Source organism: Rattus norvegicus, chromosome 10 (genome assembly GCF_036323735.1).
Source record: "Rattus norvegicus strain BN/NHsdMcwi chromosome 10, GRCr8, whole genome shotgun sequence".
In the NCBI taxonomy this organism is placed as follows: Eukaryota; Metazoa; Chordata; class Mammalia; order Rodentia; family Muridae; genus Rattus; species Rattus norvegicus.
Window position 1 is genome coordinate 72,729,004 of NC_086028.1, and position 22,920 is coordinate 72,751,923.

Genomic DNA, 22,920 nt, shown 5'->3' on the forward strand with positions numbered 1-22,920 from the left:
ACCTTAGGGGCTGCGTTAGTGAGCGGTTGGCGCCCACGCGCTCAGCCACGCACTCGCCCACGCACGCACAGCTTCCGGTGGGTGACCCGGACTGGGGAGCTCACTCGGAGCGTGGCTGTTTCTGAGAGCATTAATGTCCGCAGGCCTGCCTAGCGTAAGAAGTAGCTGGAAAAGTAAGATATCTTGTCCTTGTCGTCCTCTGGTAGTCTAGCCTGGGCCTCTAGTGTCCTGAGGGAGGGACCGGAGCTCTTAGTAAAGTTGACCAGGGATGTTCATGTAGCGGAAGTGACCGCTTCCTAAACACAGTTTGTGGCAGTTTGGAAGGTGGCTTATGAGGTTTTTTACCTAAGAAATGTGGAAGATGATATTAAAAAGTGAGCCGTACCCTACGTTTAAAAAAAAAAAGGTAGTTTTGTTTTTGTTTTTTTTTTTTTAAAGACAGCATCTAAACTTTAAATTATGGGATAAAGGAATACGCGACTCTCCGGTTTGTGCACTCCGTATTAGCAACAACTTTTGTTGCCGTTGTTTAAGTTTGTTTTCTCAAGACGGTTTCTTTGTGTAGGTTTCTTGCTTGGCTCTTCTAGAACTGGCTCTGTAGAGCAGGCTGGCCTCGAACTCAGAGATTCACCTGCCTCTGCCTCCTGAATACTAGGATTATAAAGGCCAGCGCTACCAACGCCCAGCTAAAGCAACGATTTTTTATTATTATCTTTCTTTAAAGACTTATTTATTTAATATATATGAGTACACTGTAGCTGTCTTCAGACACATCAGAAGAGGGCATCGGATCCCATTACAGATGGTTGTGAGCCACCATGTGGTTGCTGGGAATTGAACTCAGGACCTCTGGAAGTGCAGTCAGCACTCTTAGCCATCTCTCCAGTCCCTATTATTATATTTCTTTTGTGTTTGTGCGTAGACACACAGGCCGCAGGGCTAGAGTGAAGGTGAGAGAAATTGGTTCTCGGCTTCCATCATGTGGGTATTGGGGATGGAATTCAGACTGCCAGACTTGGCAGCAAGGTCTTTTTTACCTGCTGAACTACCTCTCCTCCCTCGACAGTGATTCTTAGCCTGGATTTTTATTCAAGCTATAAACACTCCAAATCAGTCTTTCAAGTACTAAGGAAAGTAGCAACATGTCGAACAGTGTGGTGAATGCCACTTTTCTTAAATATGCATAAAGTCACACAAAGTAAGAGGATGTAAAAACCACCCGTTTTCTTGAAATTAAAATTTAAACTTGGAACTCTTTTTGCTATCTTGAGCAATCTCTAAATTCTGTGACCCTCCTGGGAGAAGGAGAATGTATTTATCCCTTTTGATGCCTCGGGGGAAAGCTTGGTAAAACTGGACAAAAATATGGTTTATGTAAATACATTGTTTAGCTTACATAAGATTTGTATTTGAGCATTCAGTAATTATTAAGTGCTATCTACAGGGAGAATTCGTGCTTAATGTTTATAAAGCAGTTGGGTTTAGGTGAGAAGATAGTTAAAAAAAGAGAAAAGGTAAAAAAAAAAAAAGAGAGAGAGAGAGAAAGAGAGAGAGAGAAAAGGTGCCAGTAGTGGTGACACAGGCCTCTATTCCCAGCACTTGGGAGGCAGAGGCAGGCCGATAGCTGAGCTCCAGACCACTCAAGGCTACACAAAAGAAACCCTGTCTCAACAAAACCAAAGACAAATGAAAACAAACAAACGAATGATAGGACTGGAAAGATGGCTCAGTGGTTAAGAGCACTGGCTGTTCTTCTGGAGGATGAATGTTCAATTCCCAGTACCCACATGGCATCTTAAAACTCTCTAACTCCAGTTCCAGGAAATTGGACGACCTCACACAGACATGCAGATAAAGCAACAATATACATAAAATGAAAAATAAATTATTAAAAAACTAATAGCATAAGTAAATAAAAAGAGAAAAATGGAGTTAGCTTGGTCAAATGCAGTGGATTTGCTTTTTAAGTTTTTATTTTGTCATCTTGCAAAGTTAAACTACTTGACTATATACTTGGGCAATTAGATGCTGTTAACATCTACAGTCTAATTTTCAATAGACAGGGTGGCACAGACCTGTAGTCCCAGCTACTCAAGAGGTTGAGACAGAATGATCAAAGGTCTAAGGCTCACCCTTGCATGCAGAGTGAACACAAGTCCAGTTTGGGCAGTTGAAAAAAATAGAAAGAGGGTTCAGGATGCATCTCAGTTGTAGAATGCTTGCCTTGAACGTTGAATATCAATTCCCAGTACTAAAAAACACAGAGACACACACCAAAAACCACTGCGTGTGTGTGTGTGTGTGTGTGTGTGTGTGTTCATTCTCTGCTGAAACTTTGAATCTAGACTTTCTCAGATTCTAGTCCCTGTCAATCCCAGCTCTGCTTTGAGTTTTGAGTGTGGCCTTCATGAATATATACTTCGTGCAATAATACAGTAATTGTTCTTCTGGAACTGGTGTGCTTCACTTGGATGATGTTCTCAAGATTAATTTATGTGGTAGCATCTGTCGGAATTTCCCTCTTCTCTGTCTGTGAGAGAGAGAGAGAGAGAGAGAAAGAGAGAGATCGAGCGCACATGCAAGGTTGTGCAAGAGCAGTTAATCATGTGAGCTGTGGAGACAACTTCCAGTAGTCTGTCCTTCCACCATGTGAATCTCAGAAATCCAACTCAGGTCTTCAGGTTTAACTGCAAATATTTTTATCCGCTTAACTATCTCCCCAACTCTTTACATCTCTGTTTGTTGAGTGTTTTTTTTTTCTTTTTAATTATTATCAGAGCTAGGGAGATAGTTCAGTGGATAAAATGTGTTTGATGCAAGCATAAAGACTTAAGTTCAAATCTCCAGAATGCTTGTAAAACTGAGCATAGTGGCACTATACAATCCTAGTGCTCCTACATTGAGATGTGAGACAGATAGGAAACTCCCTAGAAGCTTGTGGGCTAACTGACCTGGAATATGCAGTGGTATCTTTGTTAGGGTTACGGTTGCTGTGATGAAACACTAATCCACATCACAGCTCATCTTAAAAGGACAGAAACTCAAGCAAGGCTGAAACCTGGAGAACAGGAGCTGATGCAGAAGCCATGGAGGGGTGCTGCTTACTAGCTTGCTCCTCAGGACTCGCTCAGTCTGCCTCCCTATAGATCAAAGCACCACCAGCCCAGGGATGGTACCACCCACAATGGGCTGGGCCCTTCGCCATCAATCTCTAAGTTAAAAAAAAAAAAAATGTCCTACAGGTTTATCTATACCTTGGTCTTCTGGAGGCATTTTCTTAAATAAGGTTCCCTCCTCTCAGATGACTTTAGCTTGTGTCAAGTTGACATAACACAAGCCAGCATAATCAAGGTGGAAGGTGATGGCCAGTAGTTCACTTACTGCCATATGCATTCCATTGCACTGATGTGCCCAAACTCCCTGGCATAAATACATGCCCACACACAAGTTATTATAAGAAAAAAAAAATCACAGGCAGAGCATGGCGTCTTGTGGGTCCTCATTCTTTCTCCATCCCCCACTCCGGGGTGTGAAAGCACCACTGGAGAGGCTGGGCTTTAGGGAAGTGCTAAGACACACTCAGGGTAGGAAAACACAGTCTATCATGTGGGAGGCCGAAGTTGGGGTTCCCTGACTTCTGAGAATCCAGTCACCGCTGGGGTGCCACACAGAGGAGTAGGGAATGAAGTGTTGGGGGTCTATGGGCCCACAACGAGGCCAAGACTGGGTGCTCCCTAACTCCTGGACATTCAGGCAGCTGGGAATTTGGGGCCTGTAGGCTGAGGGCAGCGACAAGCCTGGGGCTGTGGGGTGAGAATTTCGGCTTAGCTCATTGTGGAAAGTCCTTAGCTTGGCAACAGTTGTCTAGGAGCACAGAGAGGCCTTCTGTGGGAGACTTAGGTAGCAGAAGGCTTTCTCATGCTCCTCACTGGGGTTCTTGATGAAAGAGGCAGTCCTTGGTTCCAAACTGTTTACTGATTGTTCATTGTGGAAAATGGATGCAAACCAACTCCTCAGGGTGGACCAGAGATTAAATACCATTTGTAAAGAGGAATGTGTGGGAGGGAAAGCTTATTGGCTAAACCCTCAGGGTCTCTGGATACCTCATTAGCATAGAGAACTCTGTTCAGGGCAGTGTGAACAACGTGGGGAGTGTGGACACGTGTTCAGGGCCAGCAATCTAGTAGGGAGAAGGGAGGCACCTACATCTCAGGTGGGTATCTGGGTACTGGGATCTCAGAATCCCTCTGCCTTACCAAGTTTCCTGGTCCACTGTCCCACATTGTCTCATCTGTAATTCCAGCATTCAGAGTCCAAGGCAGGAAAACTGTCTCAAATTTAAGGGCATTATGTATTGAGTAACAGACTAGTCATAATTATATAATGACACCGTTCTCAAAAAAAAAAAAAAAAAAACCTGAAAAGGATCAGGCCCCCATGGTGAAAGGAGAGGACTGACTCCTGAAAGTTGTCTTCTGACCTCCCTACATGCTTTCCTTTTTAGGAAATAAATAAATAAAATGTAATTGCAAATTGAATCTTTCTGTTTGGCAGGACAAGGGACTGAGGTAGGTGCAGTGTACATTTTAGATATCAAAAGTAGACCTGACCTCCAGGTTCTCCCAGCATCCCTCAGTTCCTAGATGGCATACCCTGTTCCCAACCCTGAGCTTTCCAGCCCAAGGGCTGAACTACCTTCTTCTCCCAGAGGTTCTTCCCTATATAACTCAGATGTTTTAGTCTGCGCCTCCCACCCCACCTCTGTTTGTTCTTTCTCTAGGCTTGAACCCTTTTTCCCCCTCCCCCTTTCCACATGGTGACTTCCCTGGCCTTGGTCCTTGGGGCCAGTGAACTAGCCCCCCCGAGAGCAGCGTTCCAATAAAAGTGCTTTTAATATAGTCTAATCTGCCTTGAATCTGTTCATTTCAGCGGTAGAGAAATAACCTATCACTTTAGTGCTGGGAATCTATAGCCTCACGCATGCTAGAGAAGCCATTTACCACTTAGCTATATCTGCAGTCCATTTGTTCAAATTTGAGACCTCTGTGATTCCAAAGTTGACCTCAAATTTATAATCCTCTTGGCTCCTTTGGAGTAGTGGGATCACAGGTATGCATTGCCAAGCCTGACTCAATATTCTGTGGGTGTTGTGGTTGGTTTATTGGTTTTAAATCAGGGTCTCTGTAGCATAGGCTACCATAACTTACTATGCAGTATAGACTGGCTGCAAACTCGAGGCGATCCTTGTACTTCAGCTTCCCAAAGTGTTTGAATGACACGTGTCAGCCACCATGCCTGGCTTAGTAATGTCACCTCTTTGTCCTAAGGCAGATGGTATGCATAAGTAGGCCAGTAATGACCTCACAACCATCCATAACTCCTGTTCCAGAAAATCTAGTGCCTTCTTGTGGCATCCAAGGACACTTAATGCATGTGGTACACAGACATACAGAGCACCCATACACTTTTTCTTAAAAGCATTGTTTTACACGTATACTTTCTTTTCTCTCTTTGAAACTGAACTTTTAACTTGCATTATAATAGCAGGTGTGGTGGCCTACATGCCTTTAATCTCAGCAGGCAGATCTCTGTGAGTCTGAGGCCAGCCTGATATAATATCAAGCTCCAGACTGCATGAAGAAACTCTGTCTCAAGAAAGAAAAAGAAAAGAATAATGATAAATAAACTATATGTTTTAGTATGTATGTAGTCTCACACACACAGGGGTAAGAAGAGAGCCTTGTGGGGAGTACTTTCTCATCATGGCATCCCAGGGGCAGACTTTATTGTGAGGTAGAGACCAAAGTCTGAGTGAATTGAGAGTCTTACATTAAGATGGGTGACTGCCTGGAGAAAAACAATTCTCAAAACCAGTTTCAAGTGCGTATTACAGGAAGTTTTTAAAGACAAAGCACGTAGAAAAACTATATCCAGGTTGGCAGTTGCAGGGGCAAATTAAAGCAAATAAGCAGTTTAACAGCCAAAAACTTGCAGTGTGGGTGTCCAAATTGAACGTCTTCCAGACCTCTTGAATGAGACTCACTGAGGCAGTGATCGATCCAATAACAAGAGGAGTTTAATCATTCTAACATGTTGGGGTCCTCCCACTTAAAGGGGAGACGACCCAGAGCAGACTCTGACAGGGAGTTATATACCTTGCAAACAATTGGAGCAGAATTCAAACAATTGGTACCTAGGCAGGGTATTATTGATGGGGCAAAGTGACCTCTAAACTGACTTGTGATCAGTGGACAGTTCTGGACTTTCCAAGTGGGGATGGTTGGGACTCAAGGGGAGGTTGGTTGGGAGTTTGGCTTGCAGTTGCTCTGGGAACTAAACTAGCCCTACCCTCCCTGGAAGTGAGGGATCTTTGTGCTTGGAGGTTTGCAGTGGAACTTTCCCACTGACTTTAGATTGACCCCAACTCTGGCTCTTTGAGCAGTTGTCTGTGGCAATTCAACTGTTTCTAGAACAGTGTGTTTTCCCAAGGGACTTTTTAGGGCATAAGTAGCAAAAGAAGTCAGGTCATATTAAAGCAAAGGTGTCTCCAGCTGGGAGAAGTGGAGGATCTGTGCCCTCTCACAGATTGGTAGCAAGTGTTTTTACTTGCTGACCCATCTCATTGGCTCTATTTTTCTCTTTGTATTTTTTAATGATTTATGATTAATTTATTACCTACTGTAGCTGAGGATGACTTCTGATCCTCCTCCTCTCCTTCCTCCTCCTGAGTGCTGTGATTACGGGCATGTGCCATTACAGCCCATGCTGAGGATCAGACCCTTGGCTCTGTGTGTGCTAGGCAAGAACTCTACCAACTGAGCTACAGCCCCAGCTGTATAGGCCTGTAGTTCATAATATTTTGGTAGATAAAATAAGGTAATGTATTGCTTCATAGGTATTAACAGCTTGCAAATTCTTTGCCCTACAATTGTAAAAGTCTGTCCTAGTTAGAGTGTTGTTGCTGGGATAAGCACCATGACCAAGAACAGCACGGTGAGGAAAAGGCTTATTTCATCTTACAGGTTATGTCCATCACTGGGGAAAGTCAGAGTAGGAACTTAAAGCAAAAATCATGGAGGAGCACTGTTTAATGTCTTGTTTTCAGGCTCATGGTCCTTACATAGGTTCTTACATAGTCCATACCCACTTTCTTTTTTTTTTAAGTCTTTTTTTTAAAGATTTATTTATTTTATGTATGTGAGTACACTATAGCTGTCTTCAGACATACCAGAAGACAGCATTGGATTCCATGACAGATGTTTGTGAGCCACCATGTGGTTGCTGGGAATCGAACTCAGGACCTCTGGAAGAGCAGTCAGTGCTCTTAACCACTAAGCCATCTCTCCAGCCCCCCCTTACCCACTTTCTTACCTATGGTACAGCCCACAGGGTCCAACATTAGTTAGCAATCAAGAAAATACTCGGGCTGGAGAGATGGCTCAGCAGTTAAGAGCACCCGACTGCTCTTCCAGAGGTCCTGAGTTCAATTCCCAGCAACCACATGGTGGCTCCCAACCATCTGTAAAGAGATCCCATTCCCTCTTCCGGTGTATCTGAAGACAGCTACAGTGTACTTATATATAATAAATGAATAAATAAATCTAAAAAAAAAAAAAGAAAATACTCCACAGATAATGTTCACAGGCCAGTCTGATGGAGAAAGTTCTTCAGTTAAGGTTTCCTCTTTCTGCTGGACAGTGGTGGCGCATACCTTTAATCCCCAGCACTCAGAGGCAGAGGCAGATGGATCTCTGAATTCAAAGCCAGTCTGGTCTACAGAGCAAGTTCTACGATGGCCAGGGCTACACAGAGAAACTCAGTCTTGGGAGGAAAAAATACCTTTCTCAAGTATGTCAAAACCATGATTTACATCACAAAGTTCTTATGAGAAAAGTTATCATTCTTTGGAGTGATCTGAATTTGAAGTAAGATTCCATGGAGTAAGAAGTAGAAACTTAGAATTAGCTGATAGGTCATGGACATGAAGGTATTTTCCCTAGAGTGAGGCTTACCCATTGCATTTCAGATGTGCTGAGCCTTGTGATTTCTTTGAATGTGCAGCGCCAAACTGTGGTAGTTTGAGGCTGTAGTTTATGCTATCCCTGATGTTCATGTTGCTTAAAAAAATGGAGCTTGCATTTTCTTACACCTGAGCAAGCTCTTTAAGACAAGAGGCAAATTAGTTGTTTGATACTTGCTGTTATTTCTCCTCCAGGGAGGAGGAGAGGGGGAGGGAGAGTGGGAGAGTGAGAGAGTGCACGTGCGCGTGCATGAGTGTGAGAGGAGGGAAGAGCCCAGGAGCCCAAAGTGTCTGGATTATATAGGAAATAATCTCTGAAGGAAGGGCACCTTAGCCCATGGCTGGAAAGGGTATGCCAGCTAAGGACTGAGGGATGCTGGGAGAACCTGGAGGCCAGGTCTACTTTGAGACACATAAAATATGCACCTCCGTCCCTTGTCCCTGGGTCTAAAACCAAACAACTGTATTACCTGTTGGTAGTTCAGAAATCTTTTGTGTTTAAGTTTATATTTTGCTTTTTTTTCTTCTCCCCACAATTTGGTATTATTACTAACAAATTACCACAGGTTCAATGGTTTGATGGAGTAAATTTGTCACACTTGTGATAGGTGGGAAATGTAGTATTGTTGTTCACCTTACAGCCAGAAAGTGAGCTGCATTCCAGGAATTTTTGGTGGCTCCTAGGTAGGGATTTACTACCTTAACCCTTTAAGCTTCACATCACTTATGTATGACATCACTTGAGTCCACTTTCCAAGCATGCTAAACAGTTTAGTTAGTGTCTTGTCTCTGACTTCAGTTCTTTGTATTCCTCTAGCCCTTTTGCATGTGCTGTGATTTGCTTTTAGACCCTCCTGGATAATCTCCCCATTGTAAATCCTTAATCACACCTGAGAGAAATATAGTTTGTCTTGAGACAGCCTCATATATACCAGGGAGACCTCACACTATAGTTAGCGTGGCCTCTTCATGAGTACTGAAATTCTGAGATTACAGGTAGTCATTACTATACACCGTACTGGAGACCAAACCCATGGATGCTAGACAGGAAAAAACATTCTGCCTACTGAACTAACGTCTCAGATCAAAGGAGCTTTTTGTGTGTATACACATGTAGTGCACATGAGTGAAGAGACTAGAGGCCAAAATGTTAATATTTGAAAGTTTTTGGGGATTTTTTTACTTGGTAGGGTTTGGCTTATTTTGAGACAGGGTCCCACTATGTAGTTCTGGCTAGCCTAGAACTGGATATGTAGACTCAAACTCAGAAGATCTGTCTGCCTCTACCTCCTAAGTGTTAGAATTAAAGGTATACATAAGTTATTTCTCCATCAGTGAAATGAGCCAATTCAAGCCAAATTTTAAAATACAGATATATAAATGTAGATTCTTTGGGAAGCTGCTCTGGGGAGGATTCACTGGCCCTAAGGACTGAAGCCAGAAAAATCATCATGGGAAGTGGAAAGAGAGGGGGTGGTGGGGAAGCAAAAGCAAGAAAGAACACTCTCAGAGAGGGGAGCGAGAGGAGAGAGAAGGAAAAGAGATGAGAGACCAAAATGTCTGAATTATATAGGGAAAAGCCTCTGGGGGAAGGACAGCCCAGTCCCTGTGCTGGAAAGTTCAGGGTTGGTGGCAGGGTATGCCAGGTAAGGATTGAGGGATGCTGGACTCTGAAACCAAACATATGCCATTTTGCCTGCTCTAGTTGTTGTGGGTAAGGATAAAAATGTAGGACAGGAGACTGGGTGTAGTGGTACATGCCTTTAATCCCAGCATTTGGGAAGCAGTGGCAGGCAGATCTATGAGGTCGAGGCCAGCCTAGTCTTCAAAACAAGTTCCAGGACAGCCAGGACTACACAAAGAAACACTGTCTCAAAAAAGAAAAGAGAAAAAGTAGAACAGGGGCTGGAAAGATAACTTGATGATTAAGTGCACCGACTCCTTTCCCAGAGGACCCAGATCCTCAATACTCAAATGGCTGCTCACAACTATCTAAATCTAATTACAGAGGATCTGTCCACCTTTTCCAGCTTCCTTGGAGACCAGGCATGTATGTGGGTACACAGACATTTAATCAATGCACACACATTAGTTAGATAAGTGGGTGGCTGGATAGCTAGAAAGACAGACTGATGAATAGATAGATAAGTAGATGAAAAGAAATTTTTTAACATTGGGCCTGGAGACATGGCTTAGCAGTTGAGAGCACTTGCTACTCTCACAGAGGACCCATATTTGATTCCCAGCACCTATTTGGTGTTTCATAATCATCTGTAACTATCTGACCTCTTCAGACACAAGGCATACATGGTATGCATCTACATGTCAGTATACATGTAGGGAAACACTCATATATAAAATAAATAAACCTAAAAATTAAAACTTCCTATGTATGATTGTATGCGTGCTGAGATGCACAGGAGATCCTAAGGTAGCTTTCAGTAAGCAGTTCTCTTCTACCATGTGGGATCTCGGGGATCAAACACCTATCATTAGACTTGGTGACAGGCACCTTTATCGACTGAGCTGTCTCAGTGGTCCATGATTTTGTTTTGGTACAAGGTCTCACATAGCCTAGATTGACCTTGAACTTGGTTTGTAGGAGAGGATGACCCTGTCCTCTTGATCCTCTGCCATTCCCTACCTATTGTATGATTTGATGACTTTTGATATGCTTATATAGTAGTTGCTCAATCATCAGGACAAATCAGTTGAACATTATGTGGGTGGGTGGGCAGCTGAGTTTCAATTCACATTGTAACCGAGGCAGGTCTTGAGCTTTCAATTCTCCTATCTTTCCCTCCTGTGTAGCTAGGATAATGGGCTTAAACCATAATACTTCCCTAGTGTTAGAATATTTTCTTTTGTTGGGGATTTAGCTCAGTGGTAGAGTGCTTGCCTAGCAAGCGCAAGGCCCTGGGTTCGGTCCTCAGCTCCGGGAAAAAAGAAAAAAGAAAAAAGAAAAAAAAAAGATACCATTAAAAAAATATTTTCTTTTTCTTTTTTTAAAGATTTATTTATTATATATACGTACACTGTAGCTGTCTTCAGACACACCAGAAGAGGGCATCAGATCTCATTACAGATGGTTGTGAGCCACCATGTGGTTGCTGGGAATTGAACTCAGGACCTCTGGAAGAACAGTCATTGCTCTTAACCACTGAGCCATCTCTCCAGCCCTAACAAGGAATGTTCCCTAGAGAGGTACTTGTCCCCTGGTGGGCTCGAACCACCAACCTTTCGGTTAACAGCCGAACGCGCTGACCGATTGCGCCGCGGAGACACTAGAATATTTTCATGACCATCAAAGAATTCCCCCATGATGGGACTAGAGAAATGGCTTAGTGGTTAAGAGCAAGTCAATTCCAAGCACCTACACGGCAGCTCACGACTGTCTATAACTTCAGTTCCAGAGGATCTGCCATCCTCATGCAGATAGATCACCAGTGCACATAAAAATAAATGAATCTTTGAAAAACCTCCACACACCCACCCCCAAGCATTTGCAGTCCACCAATATATAACCACTGAGCCATCTCTCCGGCCCTTGTTTTACTTTTTAAAGATTTATTTATTTTATGCATGTGAGTACACTGACGCTTTCTTCAGACAAACCAGCCAGAAGGGGGCATCAGATCCCATTACAGATGGTTGTGAGCCACCATGTGGTTGCTGGGGATTGAACTCAGGACCTCTGGAGGAGTAGCCAGTGGTTCTAACCAGGGAGCCCAAACTGTTTTTTCAAATGATCACTGTTTAATATTCTCAAAACACAAGGTTCTGTTTCTCTACATCCTTGCCAGCATTCATTCATTCATTCATTCATTCATTTACTTATTTATTTATTTTGAAACAGGTCTTGTTCTGGGGTCCTGGCTGTCCTGGAACTTGATTGATTTATAGACTAGTCTGCTCTTGCCTCTGCCTGAAATTAAAGCAGTAGGCCATTAGGACTGGTCTGCCAGCATTTGATATTGCCAGCCATTCATATAGTGCCAAAGATGAAATCCACATCCTTTGAGTACTAGATAAGCACTCTATCACTGATTTAAGTCCAAAAGACCACTTTTAAGGATTGTGGTCATTCTTGTTAGAAGTTTTTATTTTTAATTATGTAAATATGTGAGAATCTGTGTGTGGAATTATGCTCATATCAGTGCAGGTGCCCACAGAGGCCACAAGAATGTTGGATTCCCGGATCTGGAGTTCTACTTGGTTGTGAGTATCCTGAAACAAATGCTTTTAAGAGAAAATTAAGTCATGTACCACTTCCTCCATTATATTTTTTCCAAACTGGAATCTTAATCTGTGTTATACAAAATTAAATGCCCAGTTGTTGTGTGTCAGAACTTTACCTGGGGAGATAGAACATACAGACCTACTCACTCCAGATAGGGAGCCTTTGAAAGACCAAAGTACAGATACCACCAAAATCCAACTTGGTAAACCAAAGAGTTTTATTGGGGTTACTTATAGGAATATGGGTGAGAGATTATTTACAGAAGCAGAAATGTCTCAAAGACAGCTATATCACCAAGGCCCACCCAGCATGGGTGACAGCTCACAGAGCTGGGAACTTGGAGCACACTGCACAGCCTGCAGGCAGCTCAACAGGTTGGAGAGTGTCCTTTCCAAGTGACTCTCTGGTCTAAACCTCTTCCAGGCAGCTTGGTTGTTTTTTCTAAAGCTGAGGCCAGAGGATCTTAAATTTGAGAAAGAGCCTGAACCACATGCTGAGAAAAGAAAAGATCAATAGTAGAATATGAAATCAGTATGTATGGAATGCTTCCAAACCCAGGAGCCTAAGCTGTAAGTCTCTCCTTTTTTCTGGCTAATCCCTGGCAGGTTTTTATTTCACTTCTTCTAAACTATGTCTGGTACTATGAACAGAGTCCTTTCACTTTTCTCAGGGAGACCTTCCCAGTCAGCCTAAGCTGAAGACTAGCATTCAGAGTCTTTTTCTACTGTGGCCTGCTATTCTTTCCTGAGCCAGTCACCCAGAAACAGATACCTGTAAAATAATTGTTTTTCCTCCCACCCACTTTGACTCCAAGAAAATAATGACTCTGAGACTAATTATTTATTAATAAATGCCTAGGCCATAAAGTTCTGCTTGTTCTCTGACTGGCTTTTAACTTCCTATCCCTTTTTCTAACCTGGGTTCAGTAGCTACCTGCAGGTCTAGGTCCGCTCCTCAGCTTTCCCAAGTGAATCTCCACCCTCTACTTCCCAGAATTCTCTCTATGCCTGCCAGATGTCCCACCTCCTATATTTTGCCTCAGCTCATTGGCCATAGTATTTTTATTGACAGGTCATGCTTACAAGGGATTATCTCTACAGATACTCCTCCTCAGCTATAAGAACAACTAGTGTAGTAGATAAGACATATTTCTCTTTGTCTACAGTGAGCATCTTCACATGGCCAAATCCTATTCCACTTTTTCTTTTTTCTTTTTCTTTAAAAGTTATTGAAATTACACAATAGATTAAGTAATGAGTAAACACCACTTAGAAGCACTTTCTTCTCACACCCAAATTCTGGTTATCATTTCATTCTTTCCAGAACATTCGTTCTTTCAGAAATAATATACAGTGTCTTCTAAATCTTTAAGATGAGCCTCAAGCTTGGTGTGCCCAGCACTTGGATCTGAAGTTTGTCATAATTTGAGGGCATTTTAGGACTAGAGCAAGTCTTTAAAATAAACAAACAAATGGAACTTGTTCCCTCCTTCTACGGCGTAGGTCTCTGGAATCAAACCCTATTTGTCAGGCTTGGAGGTAAACACCCTTACTGTTCATGAACCATCAGTCTGAGCAATTTTTTTTTTTTTTTTTTTTTTTGGATTTATCAGGTGGAATAAGACAGTCCACGAATAGTGTGCTTTTAAAACTAACTTCTGTACCAGTTTTCACGGTGCGGCTGTTTTTGTTGTTACTCTTAGTGTTACTTCATACTAAAGGCTGTGCATCCGACTCCTAAGTTGATGAAGGAAAATGCCTAGTGTTCTTGGAGGCTACAAAACAAAAGACAAAGCTAACTACCATCTGCTTATGGGTTCATTGGTATTTTCCAGCTGGCAGGGAGGCGGGTTTCCGAGTACAGGAAATGAGTCTCTATGGAGGCGGTGCTATGTAGATGAGAATTCAGGAGCAAACTGGGAAAAGCAGCTGCTTCCAAATATTTGTGATTTTTGGAGTGTAGTTTTGGGGAAACTCGCAGCCTACCAATTCTCCTAAGTGCTTTAGAATATGGAGAGACACTGTACATAAAGATATAGAGCTTTTTAATGGAGGCTTAAATTTATACCGTATCTACAAAATGCTACATTCACAATGCAGTTCAGGCTCTGTGGCATTGCAACTCATACTTACCTGGTAGGGGAGATACCATGATCATGAAGGTGGTTTTCCCAGGGCGAGGCTTATCCATTGCACTCCGGATGTGCTGACCCCTGCGATTTCCCCAAATGCGGGAAACTTGACTGCATAATTTGTGGTAGTGGGGGACTGCGTTCGCGCTCTCCCCTGATTTGTTTGGTACTAAAGATAGTTATCAGCCGAACCAGAAGGCTAAAATGGCTTCTGATACTTACTTGGCCAATGCCTTTTCCCTTTATACTGCTATTGCTTTGTATTCTGAAAAGCATCTTAGTGGTTTTTAACTTTCTCTACGTTCCCTCTGCACGTTGAGTCTTGAGTTATGTTAAATGGTACGGTACCTAGGATTGGCTCTGGATATTACCCAAGGCTTTTTTTGTTTCTAAGACTTTTTTTTACACCCAGCAGTGTTTGTGTCTCCAGAACTCTGGGTGCATCGTTCCCACTTAATATGTGATCTCTAAGTTGACTTATAAGTTTCAGTACTTATCATTAGAAATAATAAACCAAGTACCAAAAAACTGGTTTGTAAGCATTTGGAAGGCACATGTGGGGAAAGAGACCAACGTGGTCTACATATAGAGTACCACCAGGTTTTGTGTTTTGTGTTTTGTTGTGAAGCATAAGCAAAATTTGAAGGAAAGAATATGGGTTAGTAGTAGAACTATGGCTAGCATGTTCAAGTTACTAGCTTCAAAACAACACTGAAAAGATGGGTTCTAACTTCATGTGTTGTTTGAGTTTTTTTTGTTTTGTTTCTGTGTGGGGCTTGAAGGGAGTGGAGAAGCAGTCAAGACAGGGTTTCTCTGTGTAACAGCCCTGGCTGCTCTCACTTTGTAGACTAGGCTGGCTTAGAATTCACAGAGATCTTTCTTCCAAGTGCTGGGATTAAAAGCATGTGACACCCCTCCCAGGGTGTGAGTTTTTTGCTAGTATGTATGTGGTGCACCACCCACATGACTGGCACCCAAGAGAGTCAGAAGGATACTCTGGAACTGGAATTATGGGTAGTTGTGTGTGAACTACCATGTAGGTTCCTGAATTGGACTCTGGTCTCTTCTACAAGTGCTCTTAATCACTGAGCCATCCCTTCCAGCCCCACACACTAACTTGTTATTATAATGGAGCCAGGTATTAAGGAGTGCACAGCTGTAGTTCAAACATCAGGAAGACAGAAGCAGAAGACTCATGAATTCAGTCTTCCTCTTCCATATAGCACGTTATCTAGACGTGCCTGGGTGGGGCCATATCTCAGCACCAGTAATTATATGACAAATTTAAGTAATACACACTAGTATTTCCATAAATTTAGGGTTCAGTAGGTGACCCTGATAATCCACATTCATTACCACAATGTTCTTTCTGATTTAAACCAACTATATCTCTCCTTCCCCAGATCTAGTTTCCCAAGTATAAGTCCTCGAACAGCCTGCTCATTTCTAATGTGTAACACAGGTATTGACCTCACCATCCAATATTCATCTTTTAAAAAAATAGTAAAAGCAATGTTGATGTGCCTTTAATCCCAGCACTCAGGAGGAGAGACAGGCGGATCTCTGAGTTTGAAGCCAGCCTGGTCTAAAGAGTTAGCCAGGGATAGATACACAGGGAAACCTCATTTCAAAACAACCAAACCAAACCAACCAAACAAACCAAAAAAAAAAAAAAAAGTACTATCAGTTTTTTGTGTCAGGGTCTCATTTGAAATGGTCTTCAAGAGGTAGTTACTGAGTTTTGCACTTCAAGCTCACACAGAATGTTACCATTTTGTGGGGTAACTCACTGGTTCAGTAAATACTTATCCATGTTCAGCATTGGGTGTAGTTCTCGACACTAGGGCTAAAGCATGAGTCAAATAGACAACATTCCAGGTCTCTGGAAAGTGATGTCGTGGTGTATTTTCCAAGAAACAAAGTTGTTTTTTTTTTTTTTTTTTTGGTTCTTTTTTTCGGAGCTGGGGATCGAACCCAGGGCCTTGCGCTTCCTAGGTAAGCGCTCTACCACTGAGCTAAATCCCCAGCCCCAAAGTTTTTTTTTTTTTCGGAGCTGGGGACCGAACCCAGGGCCTTGCGCTTCCTAGGCAAGCGCTCTACCACTGAGCTAAATCCCCAACCCCAAGTTTTTTTAAAAAAGAGGTAGTTGCTAACATCCATGCAGTATTAAGCCAATTTAAAACCTTGAGTCCTGGGCTGAAGAGATGACGTGTAGAGAGAAGTTAAGAGCGCTGGCTGCTTTTGCTAAGGATCAGGGTGACTTCCTAGCCCAGACATGGCAGTTTACAGTTGTAAGTCCAGTTATGACACCTTCATACATACTAGCAAAACATACACATACATACATATACACATACATACATATACACATACATACATGCATACAGACAAAATACCAATGAACATTAAATAAAAATTTAAAAGAAATTTCAAGTCCTTGCTTTATTAATGACTAGACCAAGGAGGCCCCTGAAAAGCCTCTTTGGTGCCCAGACTCAGGGCTACAAGATTTTAAAAGACAAACCATAATTACATCAGTTCTCAGGGGAAGTAGGTTATGTTAGTGAGGGGTTTAGAGAGCCTGGGAAGATCTACTTTCTTTGCAAGGCTCAGCTGCATCTTCTAGACACTATGGATTGATACATTTGGATCATGGCTAGTCCATGAAGCATTGGCAAGGTTGAGGAGGCAGTTGTGGGGTGAAAAGCTGAGACCGACCAGGCAGACCTAAAATAAAATTGGGATAGAATGCATTACTTAGTCATTCCATCACATTACTAATACTTTATCCATGAAGAGAGAACAATTCTAGTTCTTACCTGAAAGCTGTGAGGATTAAACTTGTGGTGGTGGGGGAGGGATTGTGTTCATGTTTTTCCCCTGACATTTTTAGTGTTGAAAAAACAGGTTACTGTTGACGAGGCCTTCTGAAGTTTGGGGAGTAGTATTTGTTCCTTTTTAGTTTCACGTGAGAGCATTATTTAGTTGGCTATACCATTTTTTAAACCGTTGCTAACTAGTTGCTCTGGTTGCAACAGGAAGAAGTATTCTCTTGGTCTCTGGCTCACAAACAGTCCCACACACTTTTACAAAGATTAACTTCTGTGCTTCCTGCCAGTAGAAGCAAAAGCATGTCTTCAGTCCCACATTAGCTCCCACACTACAAGGCCGCATATGAGAACAAAAGCCAACTTAAACCCAGGTAACATTTTACAAATACTTAGTCCTCCCAGAATTTTGTTTGCAATGTTGAGAAGTAGAAGCAAAAAATTTGATTCTCTAAATGCAGTGGCAATTGACTTAAAACAGCCTATCTTACTGCCTTGTTCTGAGTACCGCCCCCCCCCCCGACAAATCCAAGCTAAAACTTCTGTTAATAGCAAAAGATGCGGGGGGAAAAAACGTAAAATCGCCTTAGCGTTGTGATAGTAGCGATGAGTGGTTTAAGAGTTAACGAATCCGGAAGAGAAAGGGAAAGGGGGAAAAAAACTTTGAGACGTCACTAAAGGGGGCGGGATATGCAAATAGACCAAAGCAGGTCCTGTTAGGTTTTTTGTTTTGTTTTGTTTTTTGGACAGAGTATTTTCAGCAAGTATTTAGAAGTTTGTACTCTCATCTGTGTAATGTAAAAAAAACTTCAGTCTTGTAAGGAAAACCAAAAGAAATTGTAGTATAATTGACCGTAACTGTACAGTACATCGATGATTAGGGAGAGGTAATACTGTTGCCTGTACAACTCATACTTACCTGGCAGGGGAGATACCATGATCATGAAGGTGGTTTTCCCAGGGCGAGGCTTATCCATTGCACTCCGGATGTGCTGACCCCTGCGATTTCCCCAAATGCGGGAAACTCGACTGCATAATTTGTGGTAGTGGGGGACTGCGTTCGCGCTCTCCCCTGATTTGTTTGGTACTAAAGATAGTTAACAGCTGAACCAAAAGGCTAAAAGTGGCTTCTCCTACTTCTTACTTAGGCAGTGCGTTTTCATTTTAGGTCTTTGTTTTGTTTTATCAGTACTGGCTCAGGTTCTTCCATGACCTTTTCCCTCCTGAAGTTTATTCTGTCTATCTTTGCAGTTGAGTTCTCCCTATCATCCGTTTTAGTAGATACCCATTTTAGTTTCTGTCTCCCTGTAGTCTCTCTTGAATATTTTGTAGTCTCATAATGGTGTATTTTTTTCCAGTTAGTGCTGCATGCTGCTTAGTAGGTGCCCTAAGCAACAGTTTTTTCCTTGGCCTTCTTGTTTACTTTTTTGTACTTTTTTTTATTTTAATCTCTTTAAATGCTTTATGGCTAGAGGCAATATTTTAACACCCAAATTGAGGGGTGGGGCGGGACCTCTCTATATTTCCCATTCAAATTATTCTGAAAATATGCCTCTTTTTTAGTATCTGGTAATATAAGAGTAGAGAGGGGCATGGCGTTTTGCTATAAAAGCTTACACATATAGACAGTTGGTGCACTAGAATTCTTTTAAATCACTTCTCACATTTATTCAGAGGATTTATTTATTTATTTATTTATTTATTTATTTATTTATTATAAGTACACTGTAGCTGTCTTCAGACACACCAGAAGAGGGCATCAGATCTCATTATAAATGGTTGTGGTTACTGGGATTTGAACTCAGGACCTCTGTAAGAGCAGTCAGTGCTCTTAACCACTGAGCCATCTCTCTAGCCCCTGAGGATGTATTTTTAAAAATGATACTTCTCAGAAGTAACCTACAATCTCAATCCTCCCGACTGAAGGATTACTATATTTAAATTGTTTTTGAATTTTAATGTGGCTTCATTTTATATCCTTAATTCCTCTTACGTTTTGAATTTGAAAATGAAATTCATGTACAATAGAAAACTGGATTTAGCAAAAAATGTTTTGCTATAGACTCATAGGTGGGAGCTTGAGAGAACGTAGGCAGAGCTTGTATGAAGCAGGACTGGGTCTCAGAATGGAATAACACCGACCGTTTAATAGAAGGGCTTTATAAAGAACAGAAGCTGGGGCGAGGAATGGGGAGGGAGATGGCTCAACCATGAAATGCTTCTCAGTTTTTGTCATGTCTTCATGTACAAGTTCCAAGAAGGGTTCTCATGTGGGGAAGAGAGGTGAAGAGAAAACAGACTTCCCTGTGGTATCTTTACTTCTGGCCAGCACAGAACCAATGACATCTTTGCTTAAATATTTCTAGAATTAGGCAAGGATAGAACTGCCCACAAGGCCAATGCTTTTAGTCAAGAGAAAACTTTACATTAGTGGCCCTCCACTCTAAAACCACCTGGCCGCTTCCTTCCTGTTCTTATCAGTTACTTGGGAAGGTAACAGAGCTAGGCCAAGAACTTAGACTAAACTAGAACACAGCATACTATGTCTGTCATTTATTTACACAGCCACAGTAGTTCCTTTGGTATCTTAATCTTTCAGAGCTTATAGTCTTCCAATTATTTCTTTTTCATTATAGATACAGAGATAGGTAGGCAGGCAGGCGGGTGGACAGACAGACAGAGGGTGAGATGATCCCACATAGCCCAGATTGGTCTCAAATTTGCTGAATTTTTGGTTCTTCTGCCTCCATTTCCCAAATGCTGGGATTATAGGCACATACCACTATACCCATCTGTAGTGTGATTTGTTCCTGGGAGCCATGAGCAAATGTCTACTCGCTCACACTATCTAGAGAACTGATGAAACACTACAGTAGTGATGCCACCAAAGTTTAACTTGGGGAACCAAGTTTATTGGGGTTACTTACAGGAGCATAGATGACTCAAGGATGCTACACTACCAGAAGTCCTCCCAAAAGCTGGAACCCTGGAGCTTGCTATATGGCTTAAATGCAGCTGGACAGTTGGGAGAGTCTCCTCTGTATTAGCAGTCCTTGCTGCTTATATAACCTTGAGGAAGGAGGGAGGGGCTTTATGCATCTGACACGTTTGCTGAGGTTTTTGAGTTGTTTACTTTCTGAGTCTTGAGACTTCCTTTAGAATTTTCTGTCTTTAAAAATACTGTTATTTTGGGCTGGAGAGATGGCTCAGCGGTTAAGAGCACTGACTGCTCTTCCAGAGGTCCTGAGTTCAATTCCCAGCAACCACATGGTGGCTCACAACCATCTGTAATGGGATCCGATGCCCTCTTCTGGTGTGTCTGAAGACAGCTGCAGTGTACTCATATAAATAAAAATAAATCTTTATAAAAAAAATACTGTTATTTTATGTGTATGGATGTTTTGCTTGCATGTGTGTCTCGTGTGTGTGTGTGTGTGTGTGTGTGTGTGTGTGTGTGTGTGTGTGTGTTTGGAGTCATAGGAGGTCTGAAAAAGGCAGTTAACCTCCTGGAACTGGAATTGTGAATAGTTTGTGAGTTACCATGTGGGAGCTAAACCTGGGTCCTCTGTGAGAATAGTAAATGTTCTTAATTGCTGAACCATTTCTTAGAACTTGAAAAAAATGATTCTTAGTTGCATCTGGCTTCCTACATGGCTTAGGCCCATAGTCCCAGTATTCAGAGGCTAATGCAGACAGATTGCTTTGCGTTTGTGGCCAGCCTGGGCTACAGTGTGAGATTCCCCTCCCTGCCTTGTCAAATAAATAATAAGCCTGGCATGGTTATGCTTGCCTTGTAATCCCGGAGGTAAAGCAGGAGGATCTGGAACTCAGAGTATCTGCAGCTTCATAGCGAGTTCTAGGCCAACTTGAGCTACACTGGACCTTGTCTCAAAACACAAATAAATAAAACCTTCAAAACAACAGCAACAGGGTTGGGGATTTAGCTCAGTGGTAGAGCGCTTGCCTAGGAAGCGCAAGGCCCTGGGTTCAGTCCCCAGCTCCGAAAAAAAGAACCAAAAAAACAAACAAACAAACAAACAAACAAAAACAACAACAGCAACAACAACCAAAATCTATCTATGTAAGTAAGTCATGCCTGTTATCCAAGCACTTAAAAGGCTGAGGCAGAAGGATTGTCTGAAGCTATGCCTGAGTTGTCCAGCATCTTTTAGGCTAGCCTGAGCTATAGAGTGGGGTCCTGGCTCACTTTCCTGTTTTGGTTTTTTAGGGTTTTGTTTTTGTTTTTGTTTTCTGTTGCTGTGATTAAAAATTGTCAAAAGCAACGCCAAGGTGAGGGTTTACTGTGGCTCATAGTTTAGGGGTCTGACCTGCCAGTGCAGAGAATCCCTGGGAGGTGCTTGAGGTAGCTGATTTCATGCTGCTACAGTCACCCTGCAGCAGATACCTCACTTCCTCCTTTTTATTCAGCCCAGCATCCCAGTCCAGGGAAACAGTGCTGTCTGCCATGTGTGGGTCCTCCAGCTTCAGTTAGCCAGTCAAAATGATCTCCCACAGGTGCACACCTCTGAGAGGATTCTAGCTTCTGTCAGGTTAGCAGGTAATACTTTTCATCCCACTGCTTCACCCCAAAAATGCATCTGCAGTGAAAAGGTACAAGCTTTTTTTCTAGGCCTAATTCTGTAAACAGCAGCCTAACAACTGTTTGCATAGGACTCATCTTTGGTATTGCAAGTAATCTAGACAGCATTTTAAGTTCACTGAGAAGATATGTAGATTGCATGTAAATACTATTCCATTTTCTATTAGAGACTTGAGTATCTATGATACTGGGTTGGCATCTGTGGGGAGTCCTGGAGCCATTCCTCCTCAGATACTGAGGGTCAACTATGTTAATGAAGACAGTTTTCCAGCTATGAAAGAATCTAAAACTGGGTCTGGTGGTACATATCTATAATCCCAGCTCTTTCTGGAGACTGAAGCAGAAGGATTGAAAGTTGAAGGCCTGACTGAGTTAGAGGTAAGGCCTAGTGTAAGCAACTTTAAGTTCTGTCTTAAAAAGTAAAATAGCAGGGGCTGGAGAGATGGCTCAGCAGTTAAGAGCTCTGGCTGCTCTTCCAGAGGTCCTGAGTTCAATTCCCAGCAACCACATGGTGGCTCACAACAGTCATCTGTAATGGGATCTAATGCTCTATTCTGGTGTGTCTGAAGAAAGCTACAGTATACTTACATACATGAAATAAATGAAGCCTTTTTTAAAAAGTAAAATAGCAAAATAAAAGTAGGGGATACAGTATAGCTCAGTGGTAGAGCACTGCTAAGTGTGTGTAAGGAGTTGTGATCAGTTCCCTGTACCATCAAGAAGGAAGTGATCCACCCAGTGACACCCCACACCCAAACTTCTTCCAATAAGGTTACAAGGTCCAATCCTTCTAATCTTTTTGAACAGTTCCATTCTTGGTGATTAAGCATTCAAATATATGAGCCTATGGGAGTTGTTTCTTTTCTTTCTTTCTTTTTTTTTTTTTTTTTTTTTTTTTTTTGGTTTTTGTTTTTTGAGAGAGGGTTTCTTTGTGTAGCCTTGGCTGGCTGTCCTGGACCTCACTCTGTAGATCACCCCGGCCTCAAACTTAAAGAGATCTGCCTGCCTCTGCCTCCCAAGTGCTGGATTACTTATGGCAGGCATTTTTATTCAAACAACCTCGGGAGTGTAAGAAAAACTGTAAGAATTAAACTGGCAGAG

At 42.2% G+C, this 22,920-nt stretch overlaps 1 protein-coding gene, 2 long non-coding RNA genes and 3 other non-coding genes across 17 annotated transcripts in view; 3 read left to right on the forward strand and 3 right to left on the reverse strand.

Annotated features, from left to right (window-relative positions):
- Positions 1–13: 13 nt before the first annotated feature.
- Tex14 (testis expressed 14, intercellular bridge forming factor) overlaps positions 14–22,920 on the forward strand; it is a 130,681-nt gene continuing 107,774 nt past the window's right edge. For 10 of the 12 annotated variants that reach the window (XM_039087362.2, XM_039087366.2, XM_039087365.2 and 7 more), the window contains exon 1: positions 14–173. The gene's annotated coding sequence lies outside the window, so the exon portion shown is untranslated. Of the gene's footprint in view, positions 174–17,452; positions 17,594–22,920 lie in introns of those variants that run through there. The other 2 variants (NM_001419556.1, XM_039087363.2) reach the window with 2 other exon arrangements.
- Trnan-guu9 (transfer RNA asparagine (anticodon GUU) 9) lies at positions 11,230–11,303 on the reverse strand. The gene has a single exon. It is a non-coding gene; the product is annotated as a tRNA-Asn (tRNA).
- LOC134480851 (uncharacterized) lies at positions 12,460–13,460 on the reverse strand. The gene is made up of 2 exons (XR_010055731.1): positions 13,194–13,460; positions 12,460–12,753 (listed from the first exon to the last, which is right to left on the reverse strand). It is a non-coding gene; the product is annotated as an uncharacterized LOC134480851 (long non-coding RNA).
- LOC120095396 (U1 spliceosomal RNA) lies at positions 14,385–14,548 on the forward strand. Its single transcript, XR_005490870.1, has one exon. It is a non-coding gene; the product is annotated as a U1 spliceosomal RNA (small nuclear RNA).
- On the reverse strand, positions 16,816–17,343 carry LOC134480849 (uncharacterized). Its single transcript, XR_010055729.1, has 2 exons — positions 17,211–17,343; positions 16,816–17,118 (listed from the first exon to the last, which is right to left on the reverse strand). It is a non-coding gene; the product is annotated as an uncharacterized LOC134480849 (long non-coding RNA).
- On the forward strand, positions 18,131–18,294 carry LOC120095385 (U1 spliceosomal RNA). The gene has a single exon (XR_005490862.1). It is a non-coding gene; the product is annotated as a U1 spliceosomal RNA (small nuclear RNA).